We start from the raw sequence: 9,108 nt of genomic DNA, 5'->3' as shown, positions 1-9,108 counted from the left end.
TGAGCTAAGAAGCTGAATTCGTTGAAGTCCGATTTTTCGCGTCCGTTTCATGCTCATCTTGGCCCAAAATCGTAATTTGGGCCTAACTCCTAGCTCGGACATCAGAATTGAGCGATTCAAAAGCCTGAATTGTTTTTAATCATTTCTAAAGGGTTTGTGAGCTCAGAAGTTGAATTCGTTGAAGTACGATTTTTCGTGTCTGTTTCCTGCTCATCTTGGCCCAACATCGTAATTTGGGCCTAACTCCTATCTCGGACATCAGAATTGAGCGATTCCAAAGCATGACATGTTTTTTTTTACCATTTCTAAGGGGTTCGTGAGCTCAGAAGCTGAATTCGTTGAAGTCCGATTTTTCTCGTCCGTTTCATGCTCAGCTTGGCCCAAAATCGTAATTTGGGCCTAACTCCTAGCTCGGACATCATAATTGAGCGATTCAAAAGCCTGAATTGTTTTTTTACCATTTCTTAGGGGTTCGTGAGCTCAAAAGCTGAATTCGTTGAAGTCCAATTTTTCGCGTCCGTTTCATGCTCATCTTGGCCCAAAATCGTAATTTGGGCCTAAATCCTAGCTCAGACATTAGAATTGAGCGATTCCAAGGCCTGAAATGTTTTTTTACCTTTCTAAGGGGTTCGTGAGCTCAGAAGCTGAATTCGTTGAAGTCCGATTTTTCGTGTCCGTTTCATGCTCATCTTGGCCCAAAATCGTAATTTAGGCCTAACTCCTAGCCCGGACATTTGAATTGAGCGATTCAAAAGCCTGAATTGTTTTTTTACCATTACTTAGGGGTTCGTGAGCTGAAAAACTGAATTCGTTAAAGTCCGATTTTTCGTGTCTGTTTCCTGATCATCTTGGCCCAACATTCTAATTTCGGACTAACTCCTATCTCGGACATAAGAATTGAGTGATTCCAAAGCCTGACATGTTTTTTTTTTACCATATCTAAGGGGTTCGTGAGCTCAGAAGCTGAATTCCTTGCAGCCCAATTTTTCGCGTCAGTGTCCTTCTCATTTTGGCTCAAAATTGTAATTTGGGACTAACTCCTAGCTCGGACATCAAAATTGAGCGATTGAAAAGCCTGAAATGTTTTTTTTTTACCATTTCTAAGGGGTTCGTGAGCTCAAAAGCTAAATTCGTTGAAGTCCAATTTTTCGCGTCCGTTTCATGCTCATCTTGGACGAAAATTGTAATTTGGGCCTAAATCCTAGCTCGGACATTAGAATTGAGCGATTCACAAGCCTGAATTGTTTTTTTATCATTTCTAAAAGGTTTGTGAGCTCAAAAGCTGAATTCATTCAAGTACGATTTTTCGTGTCTGTTTCCTGCTCATCTTGGCCCAACATCGTAATTTGGGCCTAACTCCTATCTCGGACATTAGAATTGAGCGATTCCAAAGCCTGACATGTTTTTTAACCATTTCTAAGGGGTTCGTGAGCTCAGAAGCTGAATTCATTGAAGTCCGATTTTTCGCGTCCGTTTCATGCTCATATTGGCCCAAAATCGTAATTTGGGCCTAACTCGTAGCTCGGATATTAGAATTGAGCGATTCAAAAGCCTGAATGGTTTTTTTACCATTTCTTAGGGGTTCGTGAGCTCTAAAGTTGAATTTGTTGAATTCCGATTTTTCGCGTCCGTTTCATGCTCATGTTGGCCCAAAATCGTAATTTGGGACTAACTCCTAGCTCGGACATTAGAATTGAGCGATTCACAAGCCTGAATTGTTTTTTATCATTTCTAAAGGGTTCGTGAGCTCAGAAGCTGAATTCGTTGAAGTACGATTTTTCCTGTCTGTTTCCTGCTCATCTTGGCCAACATTGTAATTTGGGCCTAACTCCTATCTCGGACATCAGAATTGAGCGATTCCAAAGCCTGACATGTTTGTTTTTACTATTTCTAAATGGTTCGTGAGCTCAGAAGTTGAATTCCTTGCAGCCCAATTTTTCGCGTCAGTGTCCTTCTTATCTTGGCTCAAAATTGTAATTTGGGACTAACTCCTTGCTCTGACCTCGAAATAGAGCGATTCAAAAGCCTGACATGTTTTTTTTACCATTTCTATGGGGTTCATGAACTCAGAAACTGAATTTGTTGAAGTCCGATTTTTCGCGTCCGTTTCACGCTCATCTTGGCCCAAAATCGTAATTTGGGCCTAAATCCTAGCTCGGACAGTAGAATTGAGCGATCCACAAGCCTGAATTGTTTTTTTATCATTTCTAAAAGGTTCGTGAGCTCAGAAGCTGAATTCATTCAAGTACGATTTTTCGTGTTTGTTTCCTGCTCATCTTGGCCCAACCTCGTAATTTGGGCCTAACTCCTATCTCGGACATCAGAATTGAGCGATTCTAAAGCCTGACATGTTTTTTTTTACCATATCTAAGGGGTTCGTGAGCTTAGAAGCTGAATTCCTTGCAGCCCAATTTTTCTCGTCAGAGTCCTTCTCATTTTGGCTCAAAATTGTAATTTGGGACTAACTCCTAGCTCGGACCTCAAAATTGATCGATTGAAAAGCCTGAAATGTTTTTTTTACCATTTCTAAGGGGTTCGTGAGCTCAAAAGCTGAATTCGTTGAAGTCCAATTTTTCGCGTCCGTTTCATGCTCATCTAGGCCCAAAATCGTAATTTGGGCCTAACTCCTAGCTCGGACATTAGAATTGAGCGATTCAAAAGCCTGAATTGTTTTTATCATTTCTAAAGGGTTCGTGAGCTCATAAGCTGAATTCGTTGAAGTCAGATTTTTCGCGTCCGTTTCATGCTCATCTTGGCTAGAGATGGCAATATCCAATGGACCACCCGGTCACCCGGTCCATCCGTCTTAATGGACGGGTGAAAAACCCGATTTAAACGGATGGTTAACGGGTGACGGATTAACGGATGCGGGTGATGGATCGGATTCGGGTGGACAATTTTCATCCATCACCCGACCCGTTAATCCGACCCATCCCCGTTTATTAAAAAAAAAACTTTTTTTAGGTCCAATCCTCAAGGCCCAACTAAATGTCCAAATCTAAAAGCCCAATGCCCAACCTAATTCTCCTAATTTCTGTATGCGAATTACTGTGGTTTTGAACTTAAGTTGAATTGTGGTTGTGGATCTATGGTTTTATCGGTTGAAACTTTATTTTTCTGAAAAATTCTACGGTTAGCATTATTTTGAGGTAATTTCACCCGATTATAACCCGATCCATCCGTTCACCCGAAAGTAAATGGATGGACGGATTCGGGTGGTGATTTTTCCGGGTGATGGATGGATCGGGTGGTGCGGATGGTAGCTGGTGATGGATGCGGGTGATGCTCCACCCGCCCCGAACCCGATCCATTTACATCTCTAATCTTGGCCCAAAATCGTAATTTGGGCCTAACTCCTAGCTCGGACATCATAATTGAGCGATTCAAAAGCCTGAATTGTTTTTTTTACCATTTCTAAGGGGTTCGTGAGCTCAGAAGCTGAATTCGTTGAAGTCCGATTTTTCGTGTCCGTTTCATGCTCATCTTGGCCCAAAATCGTAATTTGGGCCTAAGTCCTAGCCCGGACATTTGAATTGAGCGATTCAAAAGCCTGAATTGCTTTTTTTACCATTCTTAGGGATTCGTGAGCTCAAAAGCTGAATTCGTTAAAGTCCGATTTTTCGTGTCTGTTTCCTGATCATCTTGGCCCAACATTGTAATTTGGGCCTAACTATTAGCTCGGACATCATTTTTGAGCGATTCAAAAGCCTGAATTGTTTTTTTTACCATTTCTAAGGGGTTCGTGAGCTCAGAAACTCTATTCGTTGAAGTCCAATTTTTCGCGTCCGTTTCATGCTCATCTTGGCCCAAAATCGTAATTTGGGCCTAAATCCTAGCTCGGACATTAGAATTGAGCGATTCCAAAGCCTGAATTGTTTTTTTTTACCATTTCTTAGGGGTTCGTGAGCTCAAAAGCTGAATTTATTGAAGTTTGATTTTCGTGTCTGTTTCCTGATCATCTTGGCCCAACATTGTAATTTGGGACTAACTCCTAGCTCGGACATCAGAATTGAGCGATTCAAAAGCTTGAATTATTTTTTTATCATTTCTAAAGGGTTCGTGAGCTCAGAAGCTGAATTCGTTGAAGTACGATTTTTCGTGTCTATTTGCTGCTCATCTTGGCCGAACATCGTAATTTGGGACTAACTCCTATCTCGGACATCAGAATTGAGCGATTACAAAGCCTGACATGTTTTTTTACCATTTCTAAGGGGTTCGTGAGCTCAGAAACTGAATTCGTTGAAGTCCGATTTTTCGCGTCCGTTTCATGCTCATCTTGGTCCAAAATCGTAATTTGGGCCTAAATCCTAACTCGGACATTAGAATTGAGCGATCCACAAGCCTGAATTGTTTTTTTATCATTTCTAAAAGGTTCGTGAGCTCAGAAGCTGAATTCATTCAAGTACGATTTTTCGTGTTTGTTTCCTATTCATCTTGGCCCAACCTCGTAATTTGGGCCTAACTCCTAGCTCGGACATCAGAATTGAGCGATTCTAAAGCCTGACATGTTTTTGTTACCATATCTAAGGGGTTAGTGAGCTCAGAAGCTGAATTCCTTGCAGCCCAATTTTTCTCGTCAGAGTCCTTCTTATTTTGGTTCAAAATTGTAATTTGGGACTAACTCCTAGCTCGGACCTCAAAATTGATGGATTGAAAAGCCGGAAATGGTTTTTTACCATTTGTAAGGGGTTCGTGAGCTCAAAAGCTGAATTCGTTGAAGTCCAATTTTTCGCGTCCGTTTCATGATCATCTTGGCCCAAAATCGTAATTTGGGCCTAACTCCTAGTTCGGACATTAGAATTGAGCAATTCAAAAGCCTGAATTGTTTTTTATCATTTCTAAGGGGTTCGTGAGCTTAGAAGCTAAATTCGTTGAAGTACGATTTTTCGTGTCTGTTTCCTGCCCATCTTGGCCCAACATCGTAATTCGGGCCTAACTCCTATCTCGGACATCAGAATTGAGCAATTCCAAAGCTTGACATGTTTTTTCTACCATTTCTAAGGGGTTCGTGAGCTCAGACGCTGAATTCGTTGAAGTCCAATTTTTCGCGTCCGTTTCATTATCATCTTGTCCCAAAATCGTAATTTGGGCCTAACTCCTAGCTCGGACATTAGAATTGAGCAATTCAAAAGCCTGAATTGTTTTTTATCATTTCTAAAGGGTTCGTGAGCTCAGAAGCAAAATTCGTTAAAGTCCGATTTTTCGTGTCTGTTTCCTGATCATCTTGGCCCAAAATCGTAATTTGGGCCTAACTCCTAGCTTGGACATCATAATTGAGCGATTCAAAAGCCTGAATGGTTTTTTTTTACCATTTCTAAGGGGTTCGTGAGCTCAGAAGTTGTATTCGTTGAAATCCAATTTTTCGCGTCTGTTTCATGCTCATCTTGGCCCAAACTCGTAATTTGGGCCTAAATCCTAGCTCGGACGTTAGAATTGAGCGATTCCAAAGCCTGAATTGTTTTTTTTACCATTTCTTAGGGGTTCGTGAGCTCAAAAGCTGAATTCATTGAAGTCTGATTTTTCGTGTCTGTTTCCTGATCATCTTGGCCCAACATTGTAATTTGGGCCTAACTATTAGCTCGAACATCATTTTTGAGCGATTCAAAAGCCTGAATTGTTTTTTTACCATTTCTAAGGGGTTCGTGAGCTCAGAAACTCTATTCGTTGAAGTCCAATTTTTGCGTCCGTTTCATGCTCATCTTGGCCCAAAATCGTAATTTGGGCCTAAATCCTAGCTCGGACATCAGAATTGAGCGATTCAAAAGCCTGAATTGTTTTTTTACCATTTCTTAGGGGTTCGTGAGCTCAAAAGCTGAATTTATTGAAGTCTGATTTTCGTGTCGTTTCCTGATCATCTTGGCGCAACATTGTAATTTGGGAACTAACTCCTAGCTCGGACATCAGAATTGAGCGATTCAAAAGCCTGAATTATTTTTTTCATTTCTAAAGGGTTCGTGAGCTCAGAAGCTGAATTCGTTGAAGTACGATTTTTCGTGTCTATTTCCTGCTCATCTTGGTCGAACATCGTAATTTGGGACTAACTGCTATCTCGGACATCAGAATGAGCGATTACAAAGCCTGACATGTATTTTTTTACCATTCTATGTGGTTCGTGAGCCAGAAACTGAATTCGTTGAAGTCCGATTTTCGCGTCCGTTTCATGCTCATCTTGGTCCAAAATCGTAATTTGGGCCTAAATCCTAGCTCGGACATTAGAATTGAGCGATCCACAAGCCTGAATTGTTTTTTTTATCATTTCTAAAAGGTTCGTGAGCTAAGAAGCTGAATTCATTCAAGTACGATTTTTCGTGTTTGTTTCCTGCTCATCTTGGCCCAAAATCGTAATTTGGGCCTGACCCCTAGCCCGGACATTTGAATGAGCGATTCAAAAGCCTAAATTGTTTTTTTACCATTTCTTAGGGGTTCGTGAGCTCAAAAGCTGAATTCGTTGAAGTCCGATTTTTCGTGTCTGTTTCCTGCTCATCTTGGGCCAACATTGTAATTTGGGCCAACTCCTAGCTCGGACATTCATAATTGAGCGATTGAAAAGCCTGAATGGTTTTTTTTACCATTTCTAAGGGGTTCGTTGAGCTCAAGAAGCCGTATTCGTTTGAAGTCCAATTTTTCGCGTCCGTTTCATGCTCATCTTGGCCCAAAATCGTAATTTGGCCTAAATCCTAGCTCGGACACTAGAATTGAGCGATTCCAAGCCTGAATTGTTTTTTTTTACCATTTCTTAGGGTCGTTGAGCTCAAATGTTGAATTTATGAAGTCTGATTTTTCGTGTCTGTTTCCTGATCATCTTGGCCCTACATTGTAATTTTGGGACTAACTCCTAGCTCGGACATCAGAATTGAGCGATTCAAAAGCCTGAATTGTTTTTTATCATTTCTAAAGGGTTCGTGAGCTCAGAAGCTGAATTCGTTGAAGTCAGATTTTCCGCGTCCGTTTCATGCTCACTTGGCCCAAAATCGTAATTTGGGCCTAACTCCTAGCTCGGACATCATAAATTGAGCGATTCAAAAGCCTGAATGGTTTTCTTAACCATTTCTATGGGTTCGTGAGCTCAGAAGTTGTATTCGTTGAAGTCCAATTTTTCGCGTCCGTCGTGCTCATCTTGGCCCAAAATCGTAATATGGGCCTAAATCCTAGCTCGACATTAGAATGAGCGATTCCAAAGCCTGAATTGTTTTTACCATTCTTAGGGTTCGGTGAGCTCAAATACTGAATTCATTGAAGTCTGATTTTTCGTGTCTGTTTCCTTATCATCTTGGCCCAACATTGTAATTTGGGACTAACTCCTAGCTCGGACATCAGAATTGAGCGATTCAAATGCCTAAATGTTTTTTTTTAACCATTTCTAAGGGTATCTTGAGCTCAGAAGCTGAATTCGTTGAGTCCGATTTTCGTGTCGTGTTCATGCTCATCTTGGCCCAAATCGTAAATTGGGCTAAGTCTAGCCCTGACATTTGAATTGAGCGATTCAAAAGCCTGAATTGTTTTTTTTGCCATTCTTAGGGATTTCGTGAGCTTAAAAGCGTGAATTCGTTAAAGTCCGATTTTCGTGTCTGTTTCCTGATCATCTTGCCCCAACATTGTAATTAGGGACTAACTCCTAGCTCGGACATCAGAATTGAGCGATTCAAAAGCCTGAATTGTTATTTTTTACCATTTCTAAGGGTCTCGTGAGCTCAGAAACTCTATTCGTTGAAGTCCAATTTTTCGCGTCCGTTTCATGCTCATCTTGGCCCAAAATTGTAATTTGGGCCTAAATCCTAGTCGCGACATTAGAATTGAGCGATTCCAAAGCCTGAATTGTTTTTTTACCATTTCTTAGGGGTTCGTGAGCTTAGAAGCTGAATTCCTTGCAGCCCAATTTTTCTCGTCAGAGTCCTCATTTTGGCTCAAAATTGTAATTTGGAACTAACTCCTAGCTCGGACCTCAAAATTGATCGATTGAAAAGCCTGAAATGTTTTTTTTACCATTTCTAAGGGGTTCGTGAGCTCAAAAGCTGAATTCGTTGAAGTCCGATTTTTCGCGTCCGTTTCATGCTCATCTTGGCCCAAAATCGTATTTGGCCTAACTCCTAGCTCGGACATTAGAATTGAGCGATTCAAAAGCCTGAATTGTTTTTTTATCATTTCTAAAAGGTTCGTGAGCTCAGAAGCTGAATTCGTTGAAGTCAGATTTTTCGCGTCCGTTTCATGCTCATCTTGGCAAGAGATGGCAATATCCAGTGGACCACCCGGTCCATCCGTCTTAATGGACGGGTGAAAAACCCGATTTAAACGGATGGTTAACGGGTGACGGATTAACGGATGCGCGTGATGGATCGGATTCGAGTGGACAATTTTCATCCATCTCCCGACCCGTTAATCCGACCCATCACCCGTTTATTAAAAAAAAAAATTTTTTAGGTCCAATCCTCATGGCCCAACTAAATGTCCAAATCAAAAAGCCCAATGCCCAACCTAATTCTCCTAATTTCTGTATGCGAATTACTGTGGTTTTGAACTTAAGTTGAATTGTGGTTGTGGATCTATGGTTTTATCGGTTGAAACTTTATTTTTCTGAAAAATTTTATGGTTAGCATTATTTTGAGGTAATTTCACCCGATTATAACCCGATCCATCCGTTCACCCGAAAGTAAATGGATGGACGGATTCGGGTGGTGATTTTTCCGGGTGATGATGGATCGGGTGGTGCGGATGGTAGCGGGTGATGGATGCGGGTGATGCTCCACCCTCCCCGAACCCGATCCATTTACATCTCTAATCTGGCCCAAAATCGTAATTTGGGCCTAACTCCTAGCTCGGACATCATAATTGAGCGATTCAAAAGCTTGAATGGTTTTTTTTTACCATTTCTAAGGGGTTCATGAGCTCAGAAGTTGTATTCGTTGAAGTCCAATTTTTCGCGTCCGTTTCATGATCATCTTGGCCCAAAATCGTAATTTGGGCCTAAATCCTAGCTCGGACATCAGAATTGAGGATTCCAAAAGCCTGAATTGTTTTTTACCATTTCTTAGGGTTCGTGAGCTCAAATGCTGAATTCATTGAAGTCTGATTTTTCGTGTTTGTTTCCTGATCATCTTGGCCCAACATTGT

This window comes from Beta vulgaris, chromosome 1 (assembly GCF_026745355.1).
Source record: "Beta vulgaris subsp. vulgaris cultivar EL10 chromosome 1, EL10.2, whole genome shotgun sequence".
Taxonomy (NCBI): Eukaryota; Viridiplantae; Streptophyta; class Magnoliopsida; order Caryophyllales; family Amaranthaceae; genus Beta; species Beta vulgaris.
Note: the sequence above shows the minus strand (reverse complement) of the source record.